The 12,337-nt window shown below is 39.8% G+C and overlaps 1 long non-coding RNA gene across 1 annotated transcript; it reads left to right on the top strand.

Moving 5' to 3' along the window:
• Positions 1–2,159: 2,159 nt before the first annotated feature.
• Positions 2,160–10,749, top strand: LOC138854409 (uncharacterized). The gene is made up of 4 exons (XR_011393610.1): positions 2,160–2,476; positions 3,951–4,045; positions 4,804–5,009; positions 5,685–10,749. It is a non-coding gene; the product is annotated as an uncharacterized lncRNA (long non-coding RNA).
• Positions 10,750–12,337: the final 1,588 nt, after the last annotated feature.

Below are 12,337 nucleotides of genomic sequence, written 5' to 3'. Positions count from 1 at the left end.
GGGTGTGTGCACTTGTTGAGTGTGGTGTGTGTGGTGAGTGATAGTGTGTGGTGTGTGCACTTGTTGAGTGATAGTGTGTGGTGTGTGCACTTGAGTGATAGTGTGTGGTGTGTGCACTTGTTGAGTGTGGTGTGTGCACTTGTTGAGTGTGGTGAGTGCACTTGTTGAGTGATAGTGTGTGGTGTGTGCACTTGTTGAGTGATAGTGTGTGGTGTGTGCACTTGTTGAGTGATAGTGTGTGGTGTGTGCACATGTTGAGTGATAGTGTGGTGTGTGCACTTGTTGAGTGATAGTGTGTGATGTGTGCACTTGTTGAGTGATAGTGTGTGGTGTGTGCACTTGTTGAGTGATAGTGTGTGGTGTGTGCACTTGTTGAGTGATAGTGTGTGATGTGTTGACCTGTGATAGTGTGTGCTGTGTGCACTTGTTGAGGGAGTGTGTGTGGTGTGTGCACTTGTTGAGTGATAGTGTGTGGTGTGTGCACTTGTTGAGTGATAGTGTGTGATGTGTGCACATGTTGAGTGATAGTGTGTGTTGTGTGCACTTGTTGATTGATAGTGTGTGTGTGTGCACTTGTTGAGTGTGGTGTGTGCACTTGTTGAGTGTGGTGTGTGCACTTGTTGAGTGTGGTGTGTGCACTTGTTGAGTGTGGTGTGTGTACTTGTTGAGTGTGGTGTGTGGTGTGTGCACTTGTTGAGTGATAGTGTGTGGTGTGTGCACTTGTTGAGTGTGGTGTGTGCACTTGTTGAGTGTGGTGTGTGCACTTGTTGAGTGAGTGTGCACTTGTTGAGTGTGGTGTGTGTGTGCACTTGTGAGTGAGTGTGGTGTGTGCACTTGTTGAGTGATAGTGTGTGGTGTGTGCACTTGTTGAGTGATAGTGTGTGTGTGTGTGCACTTGTTGAGTGTGGTGTGTGGTGATAGTGTGTGGTGTGTGCACTTGTTGAGTGATAGTGTGTGGTGTGTGCACTTGTTGAGTGAGTGATATTGTGTGGTGTGTGCACTTGTTGAGTGATAGTGTGTGGTGTGTGCACATGTTGAGTGATAGTGTGGTGTGTGCACTTGTTGATGGTGTGTGTGAGTGATAGTGTGTGTGTGTGCACTTGTTGAGTGTGTGGTGTGTGCACTTGTTGAGTGATAGTGTGTGGTGTGTGCACTTGTTAAGTGATAGTGTGTGGTGTGTGTACTTGTTGAGTGTGGTGTGTGCACTTGTTGAGTGTGGTGTGTGCACTTGTTGAGTGTGGTGTGTGCACTTGTTGAGTGATAGTGTGTGGTGTGTGCACTTGTTGAGTGATAGTGTGTGGTGTGTGCACTTGTTGAGTGATAGTGTGTGGTGTGTGCACTTGTTGAGTGATAGTGTGTGGTGTGTGCACTTGTTGAGTGATAGTGTGTGCACTTGTAAATTATGTGGTCAGAAATATGGTCACTGTCTTGAACACTATGTGCTTAAATGTCCACTTATTGAGGAATACAGAGACAGACAGTATAATAACCTATGTGACATGTCAAGATATCTTATTAGTGAAAATAAGATACCAGATATACTAAGCAAATTTCCTAAATTTGCTTGTAACAGATAAGTGAACTATAGATATGTAGATATAAATCTATATGTATTCCTGTTAACCCTTTGGGGCCTAGTTCCTAGGCCTTTTGTGTATCCATATGTTCTTGTGCTACCGTCCACAGGATGGATATGGGGTGCACAATAAACTAGCCACTTCAGTGGCAAAATAAAAAAAAAATAATATAGCGCTTGTTTACTAATATAATAATATGTACTAGTAGCTAACCCATATAACCCAGAATAACCCAAGAAGACAGGCAGTGTGGCATATTTCTATTGGGGTCCTATTTGGTTCTCCCCAGGATGCATCTTATAATTATCGACTAACCCTTTAACCCGTAAACGGTCCAAGCAGATCTACGTTCACATGTGTAGTGCTCCAAAAGTTGATCTACGTCTTTTTTACATATTTTCAAATATATATATACATATATATATATATATATATATATATATATATATATATACATATATATATATATAATATATATATAAAAAAGTAAATCAAAGTTTTTTTACACATTTTCAAATGTAAAAAAAAAAAAGATTACTTTTTTTACATACTTTCAAATGTTGAAAAAACGTATATATACGTTTGGACCGTTTACGGGTTAAAGAAGAAAATTTGATTTGGATTATTAGTAACTCAGAATAACCTATTGAGGCCCTTTGATCACCCTAGGATATTACTTGCCCTAGTCAGCTAACACCCAAGTACCTACTTACCAGTAGCTAGGTCCCAGTGGAAATAAGTCTGACTCTTTTGGGTTATCCTAGGTAATCTATGTTGCTATGTTTGATAATTTATATAACTGTATTTATGTATACGTGTACCTGAATAAACTTACTCAACCATAAATACCTAGGTATCTACAGTATTTACTGCTAGGCAAGAAGAGCAGCAGGTGTTGGGTGAGTTTCTCATACATCTTTCCTAGTTCATGGCACAACCTGGGGTCCTGTCAGGTGTAAGCCTGACACTACCTCTGCACTAATGAATTTTAAGCAAGATTAGATACAGCCCCATTGTGTGGTTACTATGACATACATGACTTATGAAGGATGCCCATTCTCAGATGTTGCATAATACATATAGGTTAATGCTTCCTTATGAATATAAAAATAATGAGATACTGTATACAGCACTTCACATGCCTAGAAGAAAAAACTATGCTTACATATCACCCTATTACAGGATAGTTTTGCCTGTCATTATAACAGAATGGTTTTCCAGCTACATATGCTCTGAAACACAGGTTTAACACTTAGTTTTAATCATAAAAATAATAATCTATAGCACAGGATGGTGTCCCTTTCATATATACTCCGTAACACAGGATGGTGTCCCTTTCATATATACTCCATAACACAGGATGATGTCCCTTTCATATATACTCCATAACACAGGATGGTGTCCCTTTCATATATACTCCATAACACAGGATGGTGTCCCTTTCATATATACTCCGTAACACAGGATGGTGTCCCTTTCATATATACTCCGTAACACAGGATGGTGTCCCTTTCTAACACAGGATGGTGTCCCTTTCATATATACTCCATAACACAGGATGGTGTCCCTTTCATATATACTCCGTAACACAGGATGGTGTCCCTTTCATATATACTCCATAACACAGGATGGTGTCCCTTTCATATATACTCCATAACACAGGATGGTGTCCCTTTCATATATACTCCATAACACAGGATGGTGTCCCTTTCATATATACTCCATAACAGGATGGTGTCCCTTTCATATATACACAGGATGGTGTCCCTTTCATATATACTCCATAACACAGGATGGTGTCCCTTTCATATATACTCCATAACAGGATGGTGTCCCTTTCATATATACTCCATATAACACAGGATGGTGTCCCTTTCATATATACTCACAGGATGGTGTCCCTTTCATATATACACAGGATGGGGTCCCAGTCAGATATACTCCCTAACACAGGATGGTGTCCCTTTCATATATACTCCGTAACACAGGATGGTGTCCCTTTCATATATACTCCGTAACACAGGATGGTGTCCCTTTCATATATACTCCATAACACAGGATGGTGTCCCTTTCATATATACTCCGTAACACAGGATGGTGTCCCTTTCATATATACTCCGTAACACAGGATGGTTCTCCTGACGTATTCCTTAATACAGGATACTTTTTATATACTCCATTGCAAAGGATAGTTTTTTCCAGTTATATTTTTTCACATTGTATGGTTTCCTTGTCATAATTCATAACATTGTCATGAAGCAGACTTTGTATGCAAATGCAGGAAGATGTGGCTTAGGTGTGATATGTATAATTTGTGAATAATAGCTATTATTTTATATATAAGCAATATTACTAGTAATTTATATTTTTCAGATGGAATTATGTCTATACCATATATAAGGCAGTAACTAGACACAACCAAGAAAAAAATCCTGTGGTTTCCATGTACACTTTTTTAAGATAAAATGGTATAGTACTCTTATAATGTACATATATAAATTAGGAGCAATTATATTAATTTTATGAAAGACATTGGTTTCAAAATCAGTTATGTACAGCTACAGAGCTAGAACATTATTGTAATAAAGTTGGCAGAATTAAGCAAGTAAGTTTGTTCAGGTATACACAAATACAGTTACATAGAATTATCATACATAGCAGCATATGTGTAGACAACCTGGGATAACCCAAATAAGTCAGACAGTAAAAGGACATATGTGCAACTAATGTGACATTTTATTGTGGCAACGTTTCACTCTCCAGGAGCTTTGTCAAGCTCCTGGAGAGCAAAACGTTGCCACAATAAAATGTCACATTAGTTGCACTTGTGTCCTTTTACTTTAGAACATTATTCACAATTCTGATTAGATTATAATCTTTAAATCAACCTAAGCATTCAAAAAATATCAACTTTGCATATGCAGTGTTTTTCATTTATTAGATTAAGTTCTAGTGATAAGGAATAATGTTAAAATACTTAATACTCAGCACAATCAGTGACTTTCCAGTAAGCTTGTAGTCCAAGTCATTTTTTTTTTTTACTATGTAATTTTTTTTAAATAGAAGTTACTCGTTTTTATTTTCAAATTTGGTTTAAAGATTGAAGGAAATGGTAAAATTTGCATTTGCAGTACATACTGTACAAATATTATACTGAACTTTTGCATTTTGCCAGAATTCAATCAAAAAAATTGTAATTTTATTGTGCTGACATTATCTTCCATAGGATTTGAAATTATTGCACGAGTTGGGTGCATGGTCTCAGCACGTACCACTGCCTCGTGTATTAGATCTGGCTGTCGAAGTGTTAGAGTTCTGCCGCAAGAAAAATGTCATATAACCTAACCATTTGGAAGATATTCTTCTGATCTTATCCTTTGCATTGCCCCATAATGCTAAGGGATGTTCCCAGCTTCTACAGTCTCTTCCTATGTAAGCAAAATTAGAATTAAGCATATAGAAATTTTTGCTGAGTGTGCCACTATATTTTCACTCAAAATCTTTCAGACATCAGTTCATATTTATGTTCTTCATGTATGTTTATAGGAATTTCTATAACATACTGCACTCTTTGTACTGTACTATATATTATCAAATTGTTAACACTAATATTGGTAATAATGTTGGTTGAATTACCACAGTAGTACTTGTGTCCTTTACCTAACGCTAATATTGGTGTTCCTAGTTGCTTTTAGTTTGTACACAAATATATCAGAAAATAAGAACATGAAAATAAATATGTAGCCATTTTTTTTTTGCACTATCATGACTCCAGTACAGTTCCATATACAGTGGTACCTCGAGTTATGAACTTAATTCGTTACAGAAGGCTGTGCGAGTGCCGATACCGAATGAATTTGTTCCTATAAGGAATAATATAATTAGATTAGTCCGTTTCAGACCCCCAAAAATACACTTACAAAAGCAGTTACATAATTGTTCGAATTGGGAGTTGTTCGAAACTCAAGGTACCATTGATTTGTAGATAAATATATAGCGAGACAAAAGTTATGTAGATACACCTACATAGTTGCTGTAGACAGGTATACATGTCCAGTATATATACAATTCTTTAACTTACCTTTAATTAATATTGTTTGTTTCCAGAAACAGCTCAGTATGGGATAAGCTAGAACAAGAGTTGTCTAACAAGAAATTTCTCTCAATAGAGATTACAATCACACTCTATGAACAGTATCCCTCTTCACTTGAAAATGAGATGCTGCGTGTCCTCACTCAGTATGCTGAAGTTGTGTACACAGGTGATTGGTGTAAAGATGTGGCACTTAGCATTGCTCACTTCAGTTCTCATCATGAATTTTTTGACATGGATCAGTCTCGTTACAAGAGTATGAAGAACCGCTCTCCATTTGAAACTCGTCAGCAGAGCAATAAAATAAATTTCTGGGCAGTCTCTCCAGTGATAAATGCTGCAGCCCGCAACAAATCTATATTTTTCTCATGTTTAAAGCTTCTGTTTAAAATTGTTGTAGAGACAAGATATTCAATAAGTTCTGTATTTGGAAGTATGGGCTATTCTGAAGAACTTAAAAGTAAAATACATAGAGAATTGCATGAATACTTCCCTTCAGATATACATCTTGTATACCTGTTAACATTACCAGTAACCACAGGTCAAGGACTAAAATATTTTGAAAACTATTCTCAAGTATTAGTTGTTCAGAATGCCTTGTCAGAAGCTTTGCAAAGAGGCGGTGTTACTACTATTCATGTCTTACTGTGCTTCTTTCCGTATTGGCTGCCAATACTTGAACAAAACCAGTTTTTGGACAAATATTTAAGACAAGAGTGGTGTGAACTTTCAAGTATTTCTTGATATATGTACAGCAGGTTAGGTTCCGGGCAACCGTTGTAAAGTGAAACAGCCTTTTTTTTCAGTTTCAAATGTATATAAAAGCCTGATAACATATTTACATTATCATATATTAAGTGAGCAATAGAGCTGGGCCTAAAAAATGCACATACAGTACACACATTACTTCTTCTTTCAACAAACCGGCCATATCCGACCAAGGCCCAAAAAGAAAAACGAAAGTTTCTCTTTTTAAATTTAGTAATTTATACAGGAGAAGGGGTTACTAGCCCCTTGCTCCTGACATTTTAGTTGCCTCTTACAACACACATGGCTCACGGAGGAAGAATTCTGTTCCACTTCCTCATGGAGATAAGAGGAAATAAACAAAAAGAAGAGCTAGTAAGAAAATAGAAGAAAACCCAGAGGGGTGTATATATATATGCTTGTACATGTATTTGTAGTGTGACCTAAGTGTAAGTAGAAGTAGCAAGATGTACCTGAAATCTTGTATGTTTATGAGACAGAGAAAAGATACCAGCAATCCTACCTTTGTGTAAAACAAGTACATACAGGCTTCCATTTACATACACTTGGCAGGATGGTAGTACCTCCCTGGGCAGTTGCTATCTACCAGCCTACTACCACAGGATGGTAGTACCTCCCTGGGCGGTTGCTATCTACCAGCCTACTACCACAGGATGGTAGTACCTCCCCGGGCGGTTGCTATCTACCAGCCTACTACCACAGGATGGTAGTACCTCCCTGGGCAGTTGCTATCTACCAGCCTACTACCACAGGATGGTAGTACCTCCCTGGGCGGTTGCTATCTACCAGCCTACTACCACAGGATGGTAGTACCTCCCCGGGCGGTTGCTATCTACCAGCCTACTACCACAGGATGGTAGTACCTCCCTGGGCGGTTGCTATCTACCAGCCTAATACCACAGGATGGTAGTACCTCCCTGGGCGGTTGCTATCTACCAGCCTACTACCACAGGATGGTAGTACCTCCCCGGGCGGTTGCTGTCTACCAGCCTACTACCACAGGATGGTAGTACCTCCCCGGGTGGTTGCTGTCTACCAGCCTACTACCACAGGATGGTAATACCTCCCTGGGCGGTTGCTATCTACCAGCCTACTACCACAGGATGGTAGTACCTCCCTGGACGGTTGCTATCTACCAGCCTACTACCACAGGATGGTAGTACCTCCCTGGGCGGTTGCTATCTACCAGCCTACTACCACAGGATGGTAGTACCTCCCTGGGCGGTTGCTATCTACCAGCCTACTACCTGGAGTTTACCTGGAGAGAGTTTCGGGGGTCAACGCCCCCGCGGCCCGGTCTGTGACCAGGCCTCCTGGTGGATCAGCGCCTGATCAACCAGGCTGTTGCTGCTGGCTGGACGCAAACCAACGTACGAGCCACAGCCCGGCTGATCAGGAACTGACTTTAGGTGCTTGTCCAGTGCCAGCTTGAAGACTGCCAGGGGTCTGTTGGTAATCCCCCTTATGTGTGCTGGGAGGCAGTTGAACAGTCTCGGGCCCCTGACACTTATTGTATGGTCTCTTAACGTGCTAGTGACACCCCTGCTTTTCATTGGGGGGATGGTGCATCGTCTGCCAAGTCTTTTGCTTTCGTAGTGAGTGATTTTCGTGTGCAAGTTCGGTACTAGTCCCTCTAGGATTTTCCAGGTGTATATAATCATGTATCTCTCCCTCCTGCGTTCCAGGGAATACAGGTTTAGAAACCTCAAGCGCTCCCAGTAATTGAGGTGTTTTATCTCCGTTATGCGCGCCGTGAAAGTTCTCTGTACATTTTCTAGGTCGGCAATTTCACCTGCCTTGAAAGGTGCTGTTAGAGTGCAGCAATATTCCAGCCTAGATAGAACAAGTGACCTGAAGAGTGTCATCATGGGCTTGGCCTCCCTAGTTTTGAAGGTTCTCATTATCCATCCTGTCATTTTTCTAGCAGATGCGATTGATACAATGTTATGGTCCTTGAAGGTGAGATCCTCCGACATAATCACTCCCAGGTCTTTGACGTTGGTGTTTCGCTCTATTTTGTGGCCAGAATTTGTTTTGTACTCTGATGAAGATTTAATTTCCTCATGTTTACCATATCTGAGTAATTGAAATTTCTCATCGTTGAACTTCATATTGTTTTCTGCAGCCCACTGAAAGATTTGGTTGATGTCCGCCTGGAGCCTTGCAGTGTCTGCAATGGAAGACACTGTCATGCAGATTCGGGTGTCATCTGCAAAGGAAGACACGGTGCTGTGGCTGACATCCTTGTCTATGTCGGATATGAGGATGAGGAACAAGATGGGAGCTAGTACTGTGCCTTGTGGAACAGAGCTTATCACCGTAGCTGCCTCGGACTTTACTCTGTTGACCCCTCAAGGAAGGTTCCTTGATGTTGGTGAGGGGCTCTTGATTTAGGGAATTGGATCTGTGCTCCAGTTCCCCGAATTAAGCCTGAATGCCTTCCACATCCCCCCCCCCCAGGCGCTGTATAATCCTCCGGGTTTAGCGCTTCCCCCTTGATTATAATAATAATAATTTACTCTGTTGACGACTACTCTCTGTGTTCTGTTAGTGAGGAAATTATAGATCCATCGACCGACTTTTCCTGTTATTCCTTTAGCACGCATTTTGTGCGTTATTACACCATGGTCACACTTATCGAAGGCTTTTGCAAAGTCTGTATATATTACATCTGCATTCTTTTTGTCTTCTAGTGCATTTAGGACCTTGTCGTAGTGATCCAATAGTTGAGACAGACAGGAGCGACCTGTTCTAAACCCATGTTGCCCTGGGTTGTGTAACTGATGGGTTTCTAGATGGGTGGTGATCTTGCTTCTTAGGACCCTTTCAAAGATTTTTATGATATGGGATGTTAGTGCTATTGGTCTGTAGTTCTTTGCTGTTGCTTTACTGCCCCGTTTGTGGAGTGGGGCTATGTCTGTTGTTTTTAGTAACTGTGGGACGACCCCCATGTCCATGCTCCCTCTCCATAGGATGGAAAAGGCTCGTGATAGGGGCTTCTTGCAGTTCTTGATGAACACAGAGTTCCATGAGTCTGGCCCTGGGGCAGAGTGCATGGGCATGTCATTTATCGCCTGTTCGAAGTCATTTGGCGTCAGGATAACATCGGATAGGCTTGTGTTAATCAAATTTTGTGGCTCTCTCATAAAAAATTCATTTTGATCTTCGACTCACAGTCTGGTTAGCGGCTTGCTAAAAACTGAGTCATATTGGGACTTGAGTAGCTCACTCATTTCCTTGCTGTCATCTGTGTAGGACCCATCTTGTTTAAGTAGGGGCCCAATACTGGACGTTGTTCTCGATTTTGATTTGGCATAGGAGAAGAAATACTTTGGGTTTCTTTCGATTTCATTTATGGCTTTTAGTTCTTCCCGCGATTCCTGACTCCTAAAGGATTCTTTTAGCTTAAGTTCGATGCTTGCTATTTCTCTGACCAGTGTCTCCCTACGCATTTCAGATATATTGACCTCTTTTAGCCGCTCTGTTATTCTTTTCCGTCGCCTGTAAAGGGAGCGCCTGTCTCTTTCTATTTTACATCTACTCCTCCTTTTTCTTAGAGGAATAAGCCTTGTGCATACATCGAGTGCCACCGAGTTAATCTGTTCTAGGCATAAGTTGGGGTCTGTGTTGCTTAGTATATCTTCCCAGCTTATATCGGTTAGGACTTGGTTTACTTGGTCCCACTTTATGTTTTTGTTATTGAAATTGAATTTGGTGAATGCTCCCTCGTGACTAGTCTCATTTTGTCGGTCTGGGGCTCCTCGCATACATGTCTGAACCTCAATTATGTTGTGATCTGAGTATATTGTTTTTGATATGGTGACATTTCTTATCAGATCATCATTGTTTGAGAAGATGAGGTCTAGTGTATTCTCCAGTCTAGGAGGCTCTATTATTTGCTGGTTTAAATTGAATTTTGTGCAGAGATTTAGCTTATAATGAGTGGTGAATATATTGTAGGTAGCCTTAATAATAAATGAAGAATGAGTATAATTGAAAAACCACTGTAGTATTAGCGCAACACTGTCAAGCAGGGCTCTATGCTTTTCGGTGTGCTAATTTGAAAATTTTTTAATTTTTATAGTACATATCAATACATAGTTACAAAATAAATTAATTTTTTATATTAGATAATGGAATCTGTTTTCTTGGATGTAAATTTATTGTACTAAATAATGTAATCATTATGAAAATAATCACACCAATAAAGAAATCCTTTATCATCTCAGAGGAACATTATCACACTGTAAATGCTACAGTTATATCAGCAAGGATATTCATGTTAAAAATAGACATTGGAATGACATTTTCTTTTCTAGTGTTTGGATTTCTTAGATCAGTCCCCATATGTAATAGCCCATTATGGCTTTGTCTCATTTTCCCTGATACCTTTTCTCCAAATTTGATTTAAAGAAGATCGAGTGTGAGTGGCCTGGTGGCTAAAGCTCCTGCTTAACACACGGAGGGTGGAAACATTTCGACACATTTAATGCTTTTCATAGATATAAGAGTGTGCTTCAAGAAGTTGAAGCTGCAGTCCACCATTGGTGAGTGAATAAAGGAGATATGGGAAGCTCATTGCTGGTTTTGTTGAATCAGTTGACTGGTCATGCATCACATCATGATTTGCTAGGTTCTGCTTGACTCAGGTTTGCTGCCAAACTTGTAGTCAATGGGTTTTGGTTTGTGGTTCCCTTTTTCTGATTGCAGACTGTAAATTGTAAGTTCAACGAGTGCCAGGTAAGATGAAGCTAGGCCTCCAGTGGTATGTGACAGAAAAGTGTATTTGGCTAGATTCTAGCAGACATTGGAGGGTACATGCCCTTTTGGTCTTGTAACTGGAAATCACTTATTTCAAACTTCAGGACTCTGTAACCTATGTGGGTTTAGCACTTGCTTTTTAATGCTGTATAATAATAATAAAGTAGCTACAGCATCCGGGCTATGATCATGGTGTCTCGTCTTCAATGTTAAGGGGGCTGTAGGGCAATTTTCCGCGCGCGCTCACCGAAAAATCGAAAAAATATGGAAATTGAGTTATATATACTGAAAAATAGCTCAACTCTTTGGCAACACAATGGTACCAGAATGAATGTTCTACGACGTTTCTACAAGAAATTATAGCCATTTATATCAGGTATGGTGACGGCGATGTTGGTACCGAGTCTGCTCACGGCCCATATATTTGGAAATTTTTCCTTGTTTTTTATCGCTTTTTTCTTGCATTATACTTTCTAATATAATAACTGACTACTTGGCATCATAAAACTGAAGACGGAGCTTATCCCTAGATTTAGCAACAGTCATTAATCATATCAAGATGCGCGGAAGGGTTGCCGCGCCAGGATAAATCACTCATTATTACGCTTATATCAGCTTATATATCAACTCTACAGCTTATTTTTCTATCAGAATTGATCTAATATGATATAATAAACACTCTAAATAACATACAAACATGTTATATACTCTAGACTGAATAAAATAGGCCATAATGTGACGAAAGATTATCGGGAATATTTCCATAAATATTGAGCTACTCCTCTCCAGGTCGTATTCTTTAGTCTGCGAGTAAGAGAAAACGGTGTTTTGAAGAGGCTAACTGCACTAGAACATCAGTTTACTAAGAAATACACCCAAACAAACGCGATTTTCGCGAAATTTTTTTTTTTTTTTTTTTGGAGACGGGGGCCGGCCGGCGCTCCCGGCCGATATCTCGGAAGTAACTTATTCAACAATTGTTCAACTTTCTCGCTTTATTACTGAATTAAATGGAATATAATACTCACAAAAGTTGTAGAATAATGATTTCTCTAATTTTCTGTGAACAAATTTTGGAAATATTCCAAATACTTTGGGAGTTATGTGGGAGTAAAGGGCAGATTTTTTTGCAATATTC

This window comes from Cherax quadricarinatus, chromosome 4 (genome assembly GCF_038502225.1).
Source record: "Cherax quadricarinatus isolate ZL_2023a chromosome 4, ASM3850222v1, whole genome shotgun sequence".
Taxonomy (NCBI): Eukaryota; Metazoa; Arthropoda; class Malacostraca; order Decapoda; family Parastacidae; genus Cherax; species Cherax quadricarinatus.
This window is presented reverse-complemented; position numbering and strand designations above follow the sequence as displayed.